Source organism: Pogona vitticeps, chromosome 3 (genome assembly GCF_051106095.1).
Source record: "Pogona vitticeps strain Pit_001003342236 chromosome 3, PviZW2.1, whole genome shotgun sequence".
NCBI classification, from domain to species: domain Eukaryota; kingdom Metazoa; phylum Chordata; class Lepidosauria; order Squamata; family Agamidae; genus Pogona; species Pogona vitticeps.
In genome coordinates, this window is record NC_135785.1 from 72,631,404 (window position 1) to 72,651,426 (window position 20,023).

Genomic DNA, 20,023 nt, shown 5'->3' on the forward strand with positions numbered 1-20,023 from the left:
GCAAAAAGAAGATCAACATAAATACACTTAGGCTTGGCTTCGGTGAGATGTAATTGTTAGTGATGGATTAAGATGCTATACCAAGTGAGGAAGAAATTACGGCCCTCCAATGAGATCTGTAAAGCATCTGGAGGACTACATGTTCCCCACCCTGGGTTACACCAAAAGCTTCATGGAAATGATTCAGTGGAAAAAAATTGAAAGGAACAACATCAAATACTCTGGGTGATATGTCAATCATAAGGAACAGCAAAAAGAAAAAAAAATGATGACTAAGAATAAGGAAGCAAAGGCCGTCACCCTGTTCCGGATAGTTGGAAAGACAAAAGTTAGAAAAACAAAAGTCACAGGCCTCAGAAATATTCTGGGGAAGAGAACAGGAAGTAGATTTTATGCTAGATAACAGAGGGGAGAGAAATTTAGCATAGGGGTTTAAGGAAGGTCTTGAAATGTCATGAATTACAAGGTGAATGATTTTGGCAGTATTTTCTACACAGCTGCGACAGCTGCAATGTGACAATAGGAAAACAAAGTGAAAATCATGATTCTGTATGACTAGAGCATGAACCAAACTTTTGGCCGCAAAGACAAAAATGAATGCCACGTTTTCAGGAAGTTATTCAAGGAGAACTGCCATCTCTTAGCAACAGACTGAACATGGGCAGTAAGGAAGGAGAAATCAAAAATTAAGTCAGTGCTTTAAGTCTGACAAAGAATGTGAATGGCGATGGGTTCAGGGAATATGCAATGAAAGAAAGAACCTGGGCAAGAGGGGGCAATGAAACAACCCAGCAGAAATATCAGTCAGGCAGCTACAGGTAGTGATACAGAATCAGATGGAGGGAAAAATTCTGTGACATACAAGTATAGCTAAGCTTGACTAGTGCACACACATTACCAGTTATTAAGCCAGTCTGGAACAGGCAAGAGGAGAATTAGTCCTTCCAACAAAATAATGAAAACCCAAAGCATGAAGGGCTCAAGAAGGAGACAATTATCAACTATATCAAAAGGGCCAAGTAGAAACCAATTTAGCAGACAAGACACTGGTTCAGCAAGTCTGCATTAGAAGGCAGAAGGCAGGAAGTAACTATAGGTGAGGGGGGGATAAAGAATGAAGGAGAACTCATAGAGTTTGGAAATAAAAGGAACAGGGAGATAGGATAAGTGAAGGGATCTTTTTTGAGTTAGGAGGAATCCTGGCAAATCTGAATGCACACACACAAAAAAGGAACCAGAGAAAAAGAGATTAGTCAATTACATCATCATGAGTAGGAGAATGGCAGTGATGACAACCAGAAGTAGGGAAATGACAGGGTCAAAGGGCATGTGGAGGGGTTAGCTGACAACAGCAGGGTAGTTAGCATGTCATGTTAGACAGGTGAAGTGTTGTAGAAGGTGTGGAAGAAATTGCTGGGAGGGGGTGATGAAGTTGAGAGAGATGAGAGCAGATAATTTAAAAAAATTAAAGGAGAGGACAATTTTTAGCAGAGAGTAAAGGAGGAGGAGATGAGGGATAAGTATTAGTTAAGCATCAAAGACAGGGAAAAGATGCAAAGGATTCCTGGAGCTGCTATAGATCTGGATGTCTATATTCAGCACATGAGAGGAGGAGAAAGGGATGAATTTAGAATGGACAAAATCAGCCAGCTCTTTTGCTCCCTTCTAAAAACATTTAACAAAACAGTGGTAGAAGATAGAAGAATACAGTGGTGCCTGGCTTTATGATTGCCCCACATTATGACGAAACCGCATTACAACAATCTTTTTGCGACCGCAATTGCGACTGCAAAACGATGGTCTGAATAGGGGTTTTTCGCTTTGCGATGATCGGTTCCCTGCTTCGGGAACCAATTCTTCACAAAACAATGATTTTTGGACAGCCGATCAGCGGTTTCAAAATGGCCGCTGGGTAAATAAAATAGCTCCCCACTGTTTTCTGGGACGGATTCCTCGCAAGACAGCCACTGAAAATGGTCGCCCTATGGAGGATCTTCGCTGGATGGTGAGTTTCCAGCCCATTGGAACACATTGAGGGGATTTCAATGCGTTTCAATGGGCTTTTTATTTTCGCATTACGACTTTTTGTTCTACAGCGATTTCTCTGGAACGAATTAATGTCGTAATGCGAGGCACCACTGTACAGCAAAACTGTACCAGAAACACCTTCTTTGTTTATTTTGGAACTGATTTAGCAGGGGAATAAGTAAGTATAATTTACTACAGGTATCTTCAGGACAGAGTTCCAAATAAAGATTACAGTAGGTTTCCACTCCCCTTCTTCCCTTATCATGGTGTGCATTAGGGGTCTATTTAAATAATAATTGGCACACCTTGCTGCCAGTAAACAGCAATTGATTGTTTGACAGCACTAAAGACTTAGAGCCTGCATTACAGCAAATGAGGAGTTCTGTTTCCAGGAGAAAGACTGCACTACCCATTAAACATACATTGCAAAAAGAAAGAAACTGTATTTTAAAACTGTAGTTTGCCTCCTCCAAACTACTGTACCTTCACAGTAATCTTTACCTAACATACATGATCTTCATTGCATCCGATCAAGACCCAGGGAAAAAAATGTGGAGGAATGACGTAAAAAGCACAATATTATATCACTTCCATCTCCCTCGTTGTCTCCTCACCCTGACAAACCCTTGTGACTCTTCAAGTTATTAATCTGCCACATACAGTATCTCCCTTGCAAACAATTATAGAAACATGAAGATCTTTTCTATCGGCTCACCTCATACAGATCTTTACTCCCACCCAGAACTCCACTGGCATTCTATGCAGACGCACCCATGGAAAGAATTCTAGGTTCTGAAAACAAATTTTGCAACTCAAGAATGTCTTAATCCAATTAAAACTCAAAGTTTAATCTGCATATTCATATATATCACAAGCTTCTCTGCGGAGGACTCCAACACCAGTCAAGACAAGACCTTTGTTATATAGTATTTATTACCCTTGACATGGCAGCATACAACAGGTTTCGGAGGAATCTCTAACCCAGCCACTGACAAGATCTGCTTTGCTTCAGCAACAGAGTTGAGCATTTAGGCTAAAGGTGTCTAAACCTCAGCCTTAGAAAATGCCAAGTAACATGAATAAAGAAACACCTGCTTCTAAGCATATATGGGGTGCACTGATCTCATCATCAACACATACAGCCATCACATAAGGTCTGGGATAAAGAGAAGGACTACACTTTTTCATTAAAGTGTGCCAAAATCTGCAGCACTGGCATTCATTTAAATATTTTATCCACATTTCTCTTTTTAAAAAACCCAAGGCAGCCTATATCATTAAAAAGAAACAATATTAAAAGCTACAAACAATAAATTGTTAGACTCTTCAGACAGAAATTAACATTAAAAATCCCCTTCAGTGATTGCTGCCTTGTCATGGCGAAGGGGCTTGAGTAATTCAGAGAAGCTATGGGCTATGCAGTGCAGGGACACACAAGATGGACAGATCATAGTGGAGAGTTCTGACTAAACGCGATCCACCTGGAGCAGGAACTGGCAAGCCACTCCAGTATCTTTGCCAAGAAAACCCCATAAACAGAAACAAAAGGCTAAAAGATATGTATGACACTGGAAGATGAGCCCCTCAGGTCGGAAGGCATCCAACATGCTACTGAGGAAGAGCGGAGGACAAGTACAAGTAGCTCCAGAGCTAATGAAGTGGTTGGGCCAAAGCCGAAAGGACGCTCAGCTGTGGACGTGCCTGGAAGTGAAAGGAAAGTTCAATGCTACAAAGAAAAATACTGCATAGGAACCTGGAATGTAAGATCTATGAACCTCTGTAAGCTGGATGTGGTCAAATAGGAGATGGCAAGAATAAACATTGACATCCTGGGCGTCAGTGAACTAAAATGGACAGGAATGGGTGGATTCAATTCAGACGATCATCATATCTACTATTGTGGGCACGAATCCCATAGAAGAAATGGAGTAGCCCTTGTAGTCAACAAAAGAGTGGGAAAAGCTGTCCTGGGATACAATCTCAAAACTGATAGAATGATTTCGATACAAATCCAAGGCAGACCTTTCAACATCAGAGTAATCAAAGTTTATGCATCAACCACAGATTCTGAAGAGGCTGAAACTGCCCAATTCTATGAAGACTTACAACACCTTCTAGAACTGACACCAAAGAAAGATGTTCTTCTCATTCTAGGGGACTGGAATGCTAAAGTAGGGAGCCAAGAGATAAAAGGAACAACAGGTAAGTTTGGCCTTGGAGTTCAAAATGAAGCAGGGAAAAGGCTAATAGAGTTTTGTCAAGAGAACAAGCTGGTCATCACAAACACTCTTTTCCAACAACACAAGAGGCGACTCTACACATGGATATCTCCAGATGGACAATACCAAAATCAGATTCATTATGTTCTCTGCAGCCAAAGATGGAGAAGCTCTATACAGTCAGCAAAAACAAGACCTGGAGCTGATTGTGGCTCTGATCATTAGCTTCTTATAGCAAAATTCAAGCTTAAACTGAAGAAAGTACGAAAAACCACTGGATTAATCAGGTATAATCTAAACCAAATCCCTTATGAATACACAGTGGAAGTGAAGAACATAAGGAACTAGATTTGGTGGACAGAGTGTCTGAAGAACTATACTGTACAGGAGGCAACAACAAAACCCATCCCAATGAAAAGGAAATGCAAGAAAGCAAAGTGGCTGTCCAAAGAGGCCTTAGAAATAGCAGAGAAGAGAAGGGAAACAAAATGCAAGGGAGATAGGGAAAGTTACAGAAAATTGAACGCAGACTTCCAAAGAATAGCAAGGAGAGACAAGAGGGCCTTCTTAAATGAACAGTGCAAAGAAATAGAGGAAAATAACAGAAATGGAAAAACCAGAGATCTGTTCAAAAAAATTGGAGATATTAAAGGAACATTTTCTGCAAAGATGGACATGATAAAGGACAAAAATGGTAGGGACCTCACAGAAGCAGAAGACATCAAGAAGAGGTGGCAAGAATACACAGAGGAATTATACCAGAAAGATCTGGATGTCCTGGTCCAGTGTTTCTTAACCTTGGGTTACTCAGGTGTTTTTGGATTGCAACTCCCAGAAGCCTTCACCACCAGCTGTGCTGGCTGGGATTTCTGGGAGTTGCAGTTCAAAAACACCTGAGTAACCCAAGGTTAAGAACCAATGTCCTAGACAACCCAGATGTGCTAACCTTGAGCCAGACATCCTGAAGTCAAGTGGGCCTTAGAAAGCACGGCTAACAACAAGGCCAGTGGAAATAAAAGCATTCCAGTTGAACTATTTAAAATCTTAAAAGATGACACTGTTAAGGTGCTACACTCATTATGCCAACAAGTTTGGAAAACTCAGCAGCGGCCAGAGGATTGGAAGAGATCACTCTACACCCCAATCCCAAAGAAGGGCAGTGCCCAAGAATGCTTCAACTATCGTAATTTGCACTCAGTTCATGCGCTAGCAAGGTTATGCTCAAAATCCTCCAAGGTAGACTTCAGCAGTATGTGGACCGAGAACTCCCAGAAGTACAAGCTGGATTTCGAAGGGGCAAAGGAACTAGAGACCAAATTGCTAACATGCATTGGATTATGGAGAAAGCCAGAGTGTTTCAGATAAACATCTACTTCTGCTTCATTGACTACACAAAAGCCTTTGACTGTGTGGACCACAGCAAACTATGGCAAGTCCTTAAAGAAATGGGAGAGCCTGACCACCATATCTGTCTCCTGAGAAATCTATATGTGGGTCTGGAAGCAACAGTTAGAACTGGATATGGAACAACTAGTTGGTTCAAAATTAGGAAAGGAGTACGACAAGGCTGTATACTGTCCCCCTGCCTATTTAACTTATATGCAGAATACATCATGGGAAAGGCAGGACTGGAGGAATCCCAAACTGGAATTAAGATTGCTGGAAGAAATATCAATAACCTCAGATATGCAGACGATACCACTCTGATGGCAAATAGTGAGGAGGAATTAAAGAACCTCATAATGAGGGTGAAAGAGAGCTCGAAAAATGGTCTGGAGCTTAACTAAGATCATGGCCACTGGTCCTATCACCTCCTGGCAAATAGGAGGGGAAGATATGGAGGCAGTGACAGATTTTACTTTCTTGGGCCCCATGATCACTCCAGATTGTGACAGTAGCAACAAAATTAAAAGACACCTGCTTCTTGGGAGGAATAGTGATGACAAACCTAGAGAGCATCTGAAAAAGAAGAGACATCACCTTGCCAACAAAAGTCCGAATAGTCAAAGCTATGGTTTTTCCTGCAGTGATGTATGGAAGTGAGAGCTGGACCATAAAGAAAGCTGACCGCCGAAGAATTGATGCTTTTGAATTGTGGTGCTGGAGGAGGCTCTTGAGAGTCCCCTGCACTGCAAGGAGAACAAACCTATCCATTTTGAAGGAAGTTAACCCTGAGTGCTCACTGGAAGGACAGATCCTGAAGCTGAGGCTCCAATACTTTGGCCATCTCATGAGAAAACTCCCTGGAAAAGACACTGATGTTAGGAAAGTGTGAAGGCAAGAGGAGAAGGGGACATCAGAGGACGAGATTGTTGGACAGGGCTATCGAAGCTACCAACATGAATTTGACCCAGGGCCTGGCATGCTCTGGTCCATGGGGTCACAAAGAGTCGGACATGACTTAATGACTAAACAACAACATTAAAAATAGTTTAAAAGATTGCTAAAGTAGATTTATAAGCAACAAAAGTACGAACAATCCCATTTTTAAAAACCCCTCTTAAGACAACCAGTCACTAAGGGAAACCTTGCCTGAAGAAAAGGTTCTTTGTCTGCTTGCGGAAGGACAGCAAAGACAAGGCCAGTCTAGCCTACCATGAGTTGGAGTTCCATGGTCCAGGAGCAGCAACAGAGAAGGCCTTATCTCATATCCCCACCAAACACACCTCCGAGGGTGACGGGACCAAGAGAAATGCCTCCCTTGACCATCTTAAAATTCAGGCAGGCTTAAGAAGAGATATGCTGTCTTTGAGATCACTTGAACCCAAGGGCTGTATAGGTTAAAACTAGCAATTTGAATTGTGCCCAGAAACAGACTGGCAGCCAATGGAGCTGCTGCAATAGGAGAGTTAGGTAATCCTATAACCAGCTGCAGTTAACAATATAGCTGCAGTTTTAGACCCACTGGAGTTACTCAGCACTTTCCAAAGACAGCCCCACATAGAGCATGTTACAGGAAGGGGTACAGCTGGCATGTTAGTTCTAACTGTGCAAATACACTCCTGGCCACAGCTTAAAACTGGGCATCCAGGCTCAGCAACAAACCCAACAACACACCCAAGCTATGCACCTGTGTTTTCAAGAGGAGTGTAGCCCCATCCAGCAAAAGCTGGATCCTTATTATTCTGATCTACCTTTCAAATGACCAGGACCACCTCTGTTTTGTCTGAATTAAGTTTCAGTTTATTCACCCTTATCCAGTCCATCACTCACACCAGACACCGATCTAGAACTGAAATACTGTACTGTAGCTTCCTTGGATCCAGATGGAAAGGAGAGATAGGGTGTCATTTACAAATCTGTGACACCGAACCCCCAAACTTTGTACAAGCGCTCCCAGCAAGTTTTCACAGCATATCTCTTATTAATCATAGATCACATGGAGGATAAAACAGTACTCTGAGGGACACTGAAAGCCAATGGTCACGGCTGCCAAACAGAAGCCCCCAATACCATCTTTTAAACTGTCCCCTCCAGGAAGGACCAGAGCCACTGTAAAACACTGCCTTCAAGTAGCCTTAACAATAATCAAAATTCCTTTAAGCCTTATTTCATTGCTCTGAAATTGGAAATCATCAACATGGACAGAGGAGGGCTTCACTTTGTAAGTAGCAACATGTGTAAAAAGAGGGTTCCTGGTCATGAATGGGTGCTACAGGTAAGCAGAAACAGAGATTTTTTTCCAGAGTTCTTGCTCATATGTGCAGCCTATGCACAAACAGGACCCTTCAATTCAGACACTTTGCTGTCTGTGTGCACAAAGCAACAAGGGAGATGTAAGGGCTAGTCACTCTATCCATGCAATGTGAGAGCTCAAAACAGCTGAATAGTGCTTTAGAGTGGAATCAGTATGTTTAAGATTAGGTTTGGACATTTCTCTCTCACCAAATGAAATTGTTTGATGGATATTTGCTGACAACGTTACCCTGCCTTTTACAGTCAAATTCATTCTATGCAGAATTTAATTTTATATATATATATAATGTGAAGATGTTCCCACAACATGAACTACAGAAATATTATCTGTACAGCACATAGTCTGACAGAAGATTTGTTTTCACCAACCTTAGCCTGAATAGATGCTTATCTGTAGCCTTCATCTAGGACACAGCACATTTAGGCTGATGCTTTTTAACAATAAGAAGATTATTAGTACTGGAAACCAAGACATGCTCACATACATTATGTTGACACATCCTCTCTACTAAAACGACAGTGTTAAAAATGAAAGCCAGTGGCACTGATCTACTATTATCATGAACTCCTCTTAACTTCCCTCCCCCATTTAGGAAACACAACAGAGCAAAAGGTATAACTTTGCTTTCAAAAGTGATTCATGGCAATGTGACATGGCATTAACTGACATTCTGGAAGTGGAACACCATGAAAAGTCACTCAGCCAGAGGAACTCTGTTAAACTGAACCTAGACAGAAGGACATTATAAAGACAACTGGCTTTAAAAGACGTGTTCTATACTGGTAAACTACAAAGCCATCTTTTAAAAATAAAGGGTTATGGAAAGGAATAGCTGTCTATTGCACCAAGGGCCAATTCAACTTACAGCAACAATGCTTCTACAACATTTACACACCCTGTTCCCTATAGAGAACTAGTAAAGTGTACAGTATAAGACAAAAGGGCTTGTGAAGGCCCAGTCACATGAAACCAAGCACATACATTTGTCCTCCAATGTTTGAAAGATTCTTCACACTTGTTGTGTGAATACATCTGCCATTAGAAAGTGTGAATAACCTCTAAGAGTGTAAATCCACACAGGTTTCCTCAGAATTCAATACTACTGTATTCTAGGTGGCCTTGGGTCCAGAAAGTCTATTTAGGACTGTAGCCTAAGGCTGTGAACCTAAGTACACTGAAACTGAAAACAACTTCAGTCAAAATCAATGCCACAAACTTAGAAGTTCCCAGAATGTCAATGTTTTCCACCTTTTTCTAGAGGTGATTTTTTTTAATATGGGCAATAAAAATGTAACTCCCACTTTCTTATTTTACAAGGTATAAGGGGGGGAAGTGCTAAAACTCTGAAATATCTCTGGCTAACAGACATAAACTTGCCATATAACAAATCCACTGATACAATTTTATTTCATAGAGCATAAATAGATGCTTTTCGCTAAGAACAAAAAAACCAAGGTAAACACAATGAAAACGAAAGAGATGTCCAATTTCTTTACTTGTGGAAATCAATGACTAGGATTATGTCACCAATTGGAAAGGAGATGGACAGGAAGACTAGGGGATGAACAGTCCAGTCATGCAGAAAGGGGTGGAGTATATGTTCAGCCTTTGGACTCCTTGCAACTTTTGCCACCATTAAGAATAAAAACACAGAGAGAGGTTCCATAATGGCCAACCTTTTACTATACTCAATATATTTAGAAGCAAAAATGAGATGAGACTCTTGATTGCTCTCAACCAGAACAACATTACACTGTCCAAGACAAACCAGAATAGAAGAAGGGAGAGGGGCTTAGTTATTGTTTCATTAAATATCAGACTTAACCGTCAGAACAATAATGTGGCAACCAATTCTCTGCCCCCCCCCCGGATGAATCATTCGCCAGTCCAAAATTACTATCTGGATTCTCTCGTGCTGTAGGGAAGTTTTGCACAGTTGAGATTTGTCCAGGATTCTGTACTTTGTTCTCCTCATGGCCTCAACAGCAACAGGTAGGACAAAGGCTTCCTGCTTTAAGGATGCAGTCTTCAGCAGGCAGATGTCAGGGATAAACAGCCCGATGGAGTGATGGAAAGAGGCCCGTGGTTCTGAGTTTCCCCCATGCTGGCAGAGACAGTCTCTGTGGCAGTTAAGTTGCAGCTGAAACCTTTTCTTTCTAACCTCTGACCTAAGGGTCAGCCCTGCCACAGCTGCTAATTAAGGAGAGAGTTCTCTGACAGGCTGTCTGCATTATTTAATTATTATCTGAATTGAAAAAGCGCTGATTAATATTTACCACATAATATCCCAATAAAATAATCCAAGATGGCTTACAATAAAACACACACCCCAGATATCTACACAGGGATCAACACTGAATATCAGTTAACATCAGACCTTATGATCATTAAACTGGACTGAAGCAGTGCTGAGTGAAACAACCTCTTAGCATTCAACTCCTCCAAGGCATCTAGATAGGGCAAACAAATTGAGGGAAATCTAGCACTGTGAAAGTATTTTAAAAAGTTCCATTTTAATATATGCCACAATCATATATAAAATTTCCAGACAGTAAATCCTAAATCACACAATGCAATTTACTCTAAAGTAAAAAAAAATATAGCACTGCACTATTGTTTTAAATGTCAGAAGTTTAAATATATCACAACTTTGATTTGAAAACCAAGAAATGGTCTTGAATTACACTTTGCAAAATCTCACAATATGAATGCTTACAATATTTTGTCATATGAATCAAATGCAGTTCTACCAAACTTATTCCCAAGCCCTTACAAGCATGAACAATTTCAGTCACAAGACAACCTGAAACAGAGCCAAACTAAGGGATGCTGATGGTTGGACTTTATAATCACATGTTTCATTGTCCTCAGCTTATGTTTGATGACACTTCCAAAAGAATCTTCTTTTGAACAACTGTGTTCACTTTATGGGTCCTTCAATGAAACCTCAATACCATGCATTATAATGTAAATCATTTCCACATCTTACCAGTTGCATGAGCCATATGCTCTTCTTCATCCACATCTTCACTAAATGATATACGAATACTCAGATTCCTTACTATCAATGCACAACCCAAACTTTAATATGCATTAAGGTCTACATAGATCTGCCTAGCAGGATATTCAGTAAACATTTTTACAGTCACTTCTTGTCCCACAGAATTTTTGCCACACTTTAAGAAATATTATGTTAAGAAATTTTGCAGAAGTTGTGGGCATTCTCTTAGCCTCAGAAAAGTCCAAAACAGTGTTTCATTCAATATCTTACTAGGTAAAGGTATGTATAACATGAAACAAGTTGGAATCTGGACTGCAAAGACATACTAAGGAGTTTTGAGTGTTTGTATGTACATTTCCATGAACCAAAAAGGAAAATTAGTTAACTTCATCTTTAGTGAAGATGTTTATAACTAAAGTTTTTCCCCCTGAATGACATTTATTACACACTGAAACGAAAACATTATCACTGCAATTGAGATCTACCAAAACCCATGGAAACTTTGGATCCAATCTGTAAAAATTCTCAAAATACATAAGTCAATGAAGAAGCACCAGTAAGTTCCAACTCTGTGGCATACTGCACTACAAGTGTTTGCTTTCATTTATGTGTAATCAACACCAATAATAGTCACTAGTCTTCCCTGCTGTTCTACAGGTAAGGACAAAACACAAAGGGCAATCAAACAAATCTTGCATCTTTTCCAACTTATTTTTCAACAATTAAAACAATGTTGTTAAAGCATAAATGACATCCCTTTATCTTCTTATGGAGGTGCTGCTTTCTTTTGATTTGTCCATGTTACACTACAGTCATGATGCATGGCTGCAGCATTTTCATTTGAATAATGCTGTAATCAACTCTAAGGACTAGAGCGAACCTATTCTAAAAAGCAGTTGCTAATTTTTTAAAAATCACTTGCTGTACTTCTCCTGCCTCAGATAACACAGATCACAAGGAAACAGAAGCCACTGGAATACTTAATCGTTCACGAAATTCATGTTTGGTTTTCAAAAACTGACAAAATTTCCCTGAAAGGGAAGATGAGCTTTTGTAGCCATCTGCCAACTTAGGTTTGGGTCAAAGAACACTCTTATTTGTGGCTGAATTACACACAGCAATAAGCTTTAATCAACACAATTACACTGATAGCAAGTGCTGTAAAGATACCAAGCTTTTAATGCATTTTTAAGATGTCAAACTTATAATCCCTGTGAACAACAACAAAGGCCCTAGTACTGTTTATTCCACAAGAAATGTGCAAGAGATTTGATGCTTTCAGAACTGTACAGACTGATTTCAATTAAAGGACGTCCAGTATAAAATGCCTGTGTAAGTATGAGTTTATGTTATTTCAAAAGGGACAGTGTCATACAGAAGGGATAGTCCGAGAGCACAGAAAAGTCTCAGACAGGTTGTAAGGGCTCAGCTGTAAACGTGTTGTTTCTCGCCAAAAATGCCTTGCCTGAAAAAAAAATCAGTGTGATACACAGAAAAACCGTGTCCAGAGGAGTTGCTAAGGAGCTGATTACTCACTGATGCTTCTCTGTTGATCTGTGTAGAAGGCAACACCTTTCCAAAAGGCTCAGCCATTTCATTTTTTTTAAAAAAATATTGCACTTCAATTCTCTGTTTCAACAGGAGCCAAAGGATGTTTACCACAGCTCCTGTGCTCCAAAGGGAGGGGAGTGTAGGTTGTGTTACAAGGACAGAGGATAAGAGGGTAACAAGTAAAGTGCCAGAGCAGTCCAGATCGGGCCCCCCTCCATTCCCAAATCACCAAGGCAGAAGCCCTGATGAACAATACGTGACGCAAACATCTTTCCTAGCCACTCAGCTCAGGAAAGGAGGGTGATATTTAAAAAAGACCAAAAAAAATTATTATGAAGTCATGAAAGAGGCGGCAAGGAAAAGCGCACTCCAGGCCGCTAGAATGTGCCACTCCAGTAGAGAAAAAATTGGCGGGAGGGGGGGCGCCGCTATTTCTCCACACAGGAGCGTGAAACAAAACAACTGCAAGCCCACTTCGTGAAGGGCACAATGAAGCGGAGCGGAACGCTTCCCAGCAACACAAGAGAACCCCCATTTTTAAAATATAGGGGGACTCTTGAGGGGTCCATCAGCCTTCTCTTTCCCAGATGGCGGTGGTGCCCTTCTGGCAACAGCCCCCCGCCGCCGCCACCTTCCCGCCCCGCCTCCATTCCCGGTTCCCGAAGTGCCGCCGAGACCCATCCCGATTCCGCTTATAACCGTTGCTCATTTCCTCCTTCTCCTCCTCCACCACCCCCCTTTCCCTTTTCTTGCAACTGTTTATTTTACAGGGCTCTTGGCGCGAGATCGCTTTCTCTTTGCCCGTAAAAAAAAAAAAAAAAGAACATGTATGTATTCCACGCCCGTCCTTCTCCGGCTCTAAAAGTACTTTTGGGGGGGGGGGAGAGAAAACAAGAAGAGAGGTGGGGGGGAAGGGGAGGGAAGGAGGAGGAGAGCCCAGACGGATCACACCCACCCGCTTGCAATCGTTTTCGCCTTATCGCGACTTCCAGCAGTCGGAAAACTTTCTCCTGATTGCATTCAAGTGCAGCGGCGAGCTGGAGAGCAAGAGAGAGAGGTGCACCAAACAAGAAGTAGGTTCTCCTCTCCGCAGCCTTTGGAGGAGCAAGCAAGTCTCCCGGCTGAAGTGTGTGAAAACGTCTGTCTCCCTCTCCTCGCTCCCTCTCTTCCTCCAGCCCCCCCCCCTCGATCGCCTCCCCCTTCATTCCTCCTCCCTTTTCTTGGCCGAGACTTTGGCAACGCTGGAAACCGTGGGTTACCCTGCTAATCTGCTGGCAGATGTTGTCCATCACACTCAGTACTAAGTAAACAATGCAGAGCCCAGCAAAACAAAAGATTTCCACTTCACCTCGTTTAACGTCTCTCACTCACTCCCTGCCTAAGCGAAGAGAGATTTTATTTCTGCAAAAAGAAAAAAAAGAGGGGGGATTGAAACAGGAAGGGCACCAACTTATTGTCATTTTTCCCCGGCGCTCACCCCAAGCTTTTCTCCATTCTATGAAGAACAAAAAAAAAAAATCTGATCTTTCTTAGACTTTTTTTTGTTTTGGCAGCGGGAGAGGAAGGAGAGAGAGAGAGAGGAGCGCCCAGCGATCCACTTCGGTCTGATTTGTCCCACCTTGGCTCCCGAACCCCCAGTGCAATCTTAAAACATGCCAAAATATAGCAACCGGGGGTGGGTTGTCCATAACAATCGAAAGGGGAAAGGCGGAATATAACCCAATGCGCGCGCTGCACAACCCTAGATCGCAACGTATTTTTGTTCACACACACACACACACACACACACACCTTGAACACGATCGTACCGGGCAGATCGGGGGGGGGGGGTCAGGAGAGGCACTATTCGCCCGACATTCACGCAGCATCGTGGGGGCGGGAGTTGTACCGAAGGGTCCCTCCAGAAAGATTAAAGCCAGCTAGAGTGGATTGGGGGGGGGGGGGAGTGAACGATGACCAAAGATGTCCTCACATTTCAAGCTTTCCCCTTGTCCTTCCTCTCTCCTCTCCTCTCCCCCCCCCACCCCTCCGGCCCGGTTTTTTTCTTTTCTGGATGGCGCAGTGAAGCGAAAACACATGGACACCAACCAGCACGGGTACAAACATTAACGACTGCAGGTAGGCTCTCAAAAAGAACCGGGGGGGGGGGGGAGAGAGAGAGAGAGAGAGAGAGAGAGAGCGCTGCCGACAGACCAAGCTTGGGAATCAGCCTTGATTTCCTTTCCCTTCCCTTCCCCGCCTGCCCATTTCCCCCGCCTTACCTCCTCGTCGTCGCCGCTTAATGTCCAAAGGGAGCAGCCCCCCCCTCCCCGCGCTCTTTGGCTAAAGCCGTCGCCTGAGCGCGCTCGCTCGCTTTTTTCAGCGCTGCATCTTTTCCCCCCCGCTTCTCCTTCTATCGATCGCCTCCGATCGCTGGCTCCTTCCCCCCCCCTTTTTTTTTGCCGGGGCTCTTGCTCGCCTCTGAGATCCACCTTAAAAAAAATGACACACGCAGCACGCCGCACACAAAAACTTAATCCTCGCCTCCTTCTTCGCCTGGCTCGCCCGCTGCTGCTGCTGCTGCTGCTCCAAGTAAGGATGGATGGGGGGGGGTGCAGAAGGAGGAGGAATGGAGGAGGGGGAAAAATCTAATTGCAACTTGGATTTCCCCCCTCTCTCTTTTCTTTCCTCCCCCCCTCCCCGAAGTCTTTAGTTCAAGTAAAAATAAAAATTTTAAAAATCGAGCAATAACAACAACCGGGAAGGGGGGGGGGTCTCTGCTTTTCTACAGCATTCGCTGCTTCTTCCTCCGTTGTGCTGAGTAGCTAGGAGAGGTAGGGTCTCTCGCTCGCTCGCTCACTCTTCTTTTTTTTTCTTTTTGGGCAATAGGCGGGGTCTCTCTTTGCAAACCAATGACACAAACCCACATGGACCAGCCTCGCCCCCTACAGATACTCTTCACTGCAAATAGGCTTTCTCAGGGGATTAGTGGATCAGCTAAAGTACAAACAGACGCAGCAAGAAAGAAAGGGGGGGAAAGGAGGAGGGGATGCAGGGAGGGGGGGCAAGTAGAGGAAGGAGGAGCGTCTCTTGGACCGCACTCTCTCTCCCGTCCCTCTCTCTCTCTCCCCCCCCCACGCACCCACCCCCGCCAGCGCTTGGTTTTCCTCCCGTTTTCGACTTTCGCGGCTCCAAGTTGGCAGGACTTGAAAGAGAGAGCAACGTTCGCAAAACGGGAAGGAACCGCAATGGGAAGTGCCGGTCGTGCCCAGGAGAGAAGGCAAAGGGCGATTGTGTCTTGGGCACGAATCCCAGAACGAAACAAAAAAGCTCGCATCTCTTGGACCCGCGTCTCCAAGGGTGTGTGTGTCTAAGAAGGCGCCCGAATCGGGGCCAGTTTGGTTTCGCGCGTATTTCCCCCCCAACCCACTCCAGTAGGTCGTCGGTCCTCGATTCCGGAGCCTGCGAGTTCCCCCCCCCCCCGTGCTCCCTGCGGAGCGGTTCGTGACGAGAACCAGGCGGCGGTACCATCCTTGGGGAAACACAGCTTAACTCCTTCGGAGTAAATCCTGCCGAATCTTACGGAATGATCGGGTGGGGCGCCGAATATCGGGCGAAGCACTCGCGAACGGAAGCGCTGTTTACTAGAGCACACTTACTCTTGAGTATGTGGCCCGATAAAAACATATCACCAGCTGTGTCAGAAAAAAAACCGAGACATGCCTTGTTTTGCGTTCTAATCCCTCGTTTAAATACGTGTGCACCTACAGTTCTTTTTATCAGTCTTCATACTCCGGGGTCCAGACGTGTTGAGGAGTGTTTGGGGTTCATCTACTGACAAATTTAAGAGGCTGCATGTGGAATGACTATACTGTAGTTAGCTTTTTCTTACCCGGGTGTCCTGTAATTTAACTTGGGGCTTACTCTACAGGGACCTAGTGTTGCCCACAGAAAAGCACGAGAGACCGACCTCTTGTACTGCTGATAATATTAATAATACTCTTAGAACTATAAAGCTGAAAAGGACTCTATGGATCATCAGTCCAGCCCCTGTCGAGGAGGCACAGTGGGGAATCAAAATCCCAACCTCTGGCTCCACAACCAAATTTGTTTTAAAATGGCAATTTCAGCAGGTTTAACTTGTGATATTAGTGGCACCTGCTAAAATTCTCTTCCAAGTATTTTAGAAAGCTACCAGAATTCTGTGTTTTAATATGGCCACCCTACTCCCAAGGAAATATTCATAAGACTGCAATCTCAGACTGATTTTGGTAGTTCCAGAAGACATTAAATGTGAATAAAACCATACCCTCATAGTTTCATGAGGAAGTCTCTTGGGCAGAATTAGAGACATCCAGTTACAAGATGTTAAACAATTATATGTTGTGTCATAGTGAGTGCATTTTCATCCCATTTTAACAGTGCCTTCAGGCAAGTGCCACCCAGTTAGTAATGTTTTTCATAGTGTCTGAGTTTTGCAGCTTTAACTTATTTGGGGATATTTTAGATGATGTGATTTCCTCCACTTTCAGCTGAACACAGTAGCCCACACCCGTGCTGAAGCTAAAATTGCCCCCCCCCATTGAGACCACTCTGTGCAGATTTCCAGAAGCTGGTGTTTATTTGAATGTACAACTCTTTGATCACTGAGTTGCTTCCATCCCATACAAAGTACATGCATGTTGAAATGAAGGTTGCAGAACCTTGTGATACAGGCCACCTGTCCTGATGACATATTGAAGACAAAGGAGCTGACATGGACACCCCACAAAGCACTAAATTCGATTCGAATACCGTGCACTCACATTCAGTCCTCAAATGATGAAGTCTTCAAACAATGGAGCCTGTTAGCCCTGTCATTCTTACTTTTTCCTTAGTCCAAAGATGTGGGCAGGTGGCAATCTTACCTTTTCCTCTCCTTTTTTGCAACATAATCTACTTTTCCTTGTATTTCTTTTTTACTTGCTTTGCTAGCAACAAAACAACACTTCTAGGTGAAATCTGAACCTTCGTAAACTACTAACCTTTTGGAATTGGTATTAATATTTGAGCTTGTTGTCTGTGAAATTATACAATAGAAGCCGACAGTACACTCCACATTTGATTGCTGGTCATTTCTAGTTCTGATTGTGAAACTTACCAGATATGAATTTTTACTACTGAAAATGATATAACTCACTAAAGAGATAGGTCCCATGGAAATATTTCCAAATAAGTGTTTTTGGCATGGCACTACCCATGTTAGATCTTAGGTGCAGTAACTGTGTTCACTGCTTTTCAGTTTATCAGTATATTCTACCCAAGGTATCTAAACAACAGCAATACAGTAATTGGGGAGGGGGGTCAGAGTAAAGAACAGGTTTCTGCTACCCTAAAAATGATAGTAACACAACTACAGCTCCAATGGTATACAGCAGCTGGAGACAACCAGGTACAGTAGTATTTAGCACCACTCCAGAGTGGTGATGTAATACAGTAATAAAAACTGAATTCTAATAGAAACTGAAGCCCAGTGGAAGTTGGTCCATTAGAATAAATTGGACAAAGTCCTACTGTACTTCATTTTCAGGCTAGCTCCCTTTCTTCTGTGTGCATGTTGAACACTTTCTGTCCCATATCTGTGTGTATAAATAACCTACCTTGGGCTCCTACCTGTGCTGTGCCTGCTGGTCCACCAACCATAGTGGGTACCACCTGCCACTGCTAAAGCCCCCTTCAGATTTCTTTCCACTTGATCATCATAATCCAATTGACAAGAAGAACAGGGATCATTGAGGGACCCCACTCATAGAGACAATTCACCCCTCTTCAGGTGGTTCCCGTGCAACATACAGATGGCAAATAGGGCAGAGCCAGTGGGTATCCCTATTGCCTATGCCTTATCTGTCATGCAAAAGCAGGAAGGCATCTTAATAAAGAGACATTCTTTATTGGTAGTTTCCCTCCAGGGTTCAGAACCCTTGGAATGAGTTCATGGGTACTGTATAGCCAGTCAAGGTTGAAACCCCAGAGCTTTTTGAGTAATGAGAATATAATATCTATCACACACACTCCATCCCTCTGAGCTTCATGCAAAAGCAAAGCAAAAGCAAAGCGTGCTGCTTATATACTGCCCCATAGTGATTCAAGCACTCTCTGGGCGGTTTACAAGTTAATTATGCAGGCTACACATTGCCTCCCTAGCAAGCTGGGTACTCATTTTACCGACCTCGGAAGGATAGAAGGCTGAATCAACCTTGAGCCAGCTACCTGGGATTGAACCCCAGGTCGTGAGCACAGTTTTGGCTGCAGTACAGAAGTGTAACCACTGTGCCATGAGGCTCTTACAATAGCAGGTAGAGAAACTGATGTTCCCAGGAAAAGTATTTTCTTGCACTCTACCCACCCCATCATTATGGAAAGTAATTGAAGTGCTTTGGTCATGAATGGGCAATTAAAAGCCATTCATTTTACAAAAGATCTGCTCTCCCCTTGTCAATATGTACTTCCAGATTTAACACTACCTCACTGGTTGTGGGGAAATGTAATCATATGAAACATGTTCCCTTTTACCAGGCAGTTCCTTCCACCCTGTGGATTGTAGTCAGAGCCAACAAGGCCTAGACACCAGGGACAGCAAGTGTGGCCCTGCTTTCTTATCCCACAAAGTTACATACAATCATGTGAAGAAGAATGCCTGAAGGACAGTCATCTGTTGTTATGTTGTACTGAGTCACAAATAGGATTTTCAAGGTATGTGAGATTTTTAAGGAGTGATTTTACCAGTGCCATTACTCCCAGTGAGGTTCCAAGGACAGGCAGGGATTTAAATTCAGGTCTTCCCAAGTCCTACTTCAGCACTTTTTTCACGCTGGTTCTTGAAAGGGGCCTTATTTGAAAGTGAACCCAATGGTATTTGTTTCTGCACCAGCTTGCAGTGTACAAGGAGTATATTAATACAGTGGCAACAGTTTCATTGGCAAGCAATCTGATAACATCGCAATTCAAAGTGCTGGTTATGATCTGTGGACTATAAAGCCCTATATGACTTGGGTCTCTCTATCTGAAGGACTGTGTGTTCCCTTATGAGCCTGCCCAGGCTTTGAGACATTTGTGAGAGGTCCTCCTTTTGTGCCCATTGTTTTCTGAGGCACAAAGACCTGAAGAACTTCCTTCTTGTTTCTTTCTGCTAACAGATGATGACCATTTTATTCCAACAGGCTTTTGGCATTGAGGTCTTTGAACGGCTGCTGTTTTAAATTGTTATGCTTTTGTTTGTTTTATAGTTTAATTCTCTTTATTTACTGTATGTTAACGGTTACTTCTCATGTCACGTTTATGGGAGAAAGAGAGATTATAAATCAAATTTTAAAAATATGTGCTAAAGATTAGATTACTATTCCAATGCTGCTGGTTATGTGGTTTCGTATGCATGGGCATTTCTGGAAAGGAATGATCTGCTGTCAATCCATAGCAGGAAATTCAGATATCATGATTACCCTGGAATGTGGTCTTGTAAACATTCTTGACAGAAGTTGGGTACTTTATGTGGCACAATAAACTCTCGAT

At 43.0% G+C, this 20,023-nt stretch overlaps 1 protein-coding gene and 1 long non-coding RNA gene across 6 annotated transcripts in view; one reads left to right on the forward strand and one right to left on the reverse strand.

Annotated features, from left to right (window-relative positions):
* CTBP2 (C-terminal binding protein 2) overlaps positions 1-15,321 on the reverse strand; it is a 254,425-nt gene extending 239,104 nt beyond the window's left edge. Inside the window, exon 1 of one of the 5 annotated variants that reach the window (XM_020791523.3) lies at positions 14,758-15,321. The gene's annotated coding sequence lies outside the window, so the exon portion shown is untranslated. Of the gene's footprint in view, positions 1-13,451; positions 13,665-14,757 lie in introns of those variants that run through there. The other 4 variants (XM_072995418.2, XM_020791528.3, XM_078391198.1 and 1 more) reach the window with 4 other exon arrangements.
* The window catches only part of LOC140705946 (uncharacterized), a 56,185-nt gene continuing 50,513 nt past the window's right edge, over positions 14,352-20,023 (forward strand). The window contains exon 1 of the long non-coding RNA XR_012085581.2: positions 14,352-14,614. This is a non-coding gene — a long non-coding RNA (uncharacterized LOC140705946). The remainder of the gene's footprint in view (positions 14,615-20,023) is intronic.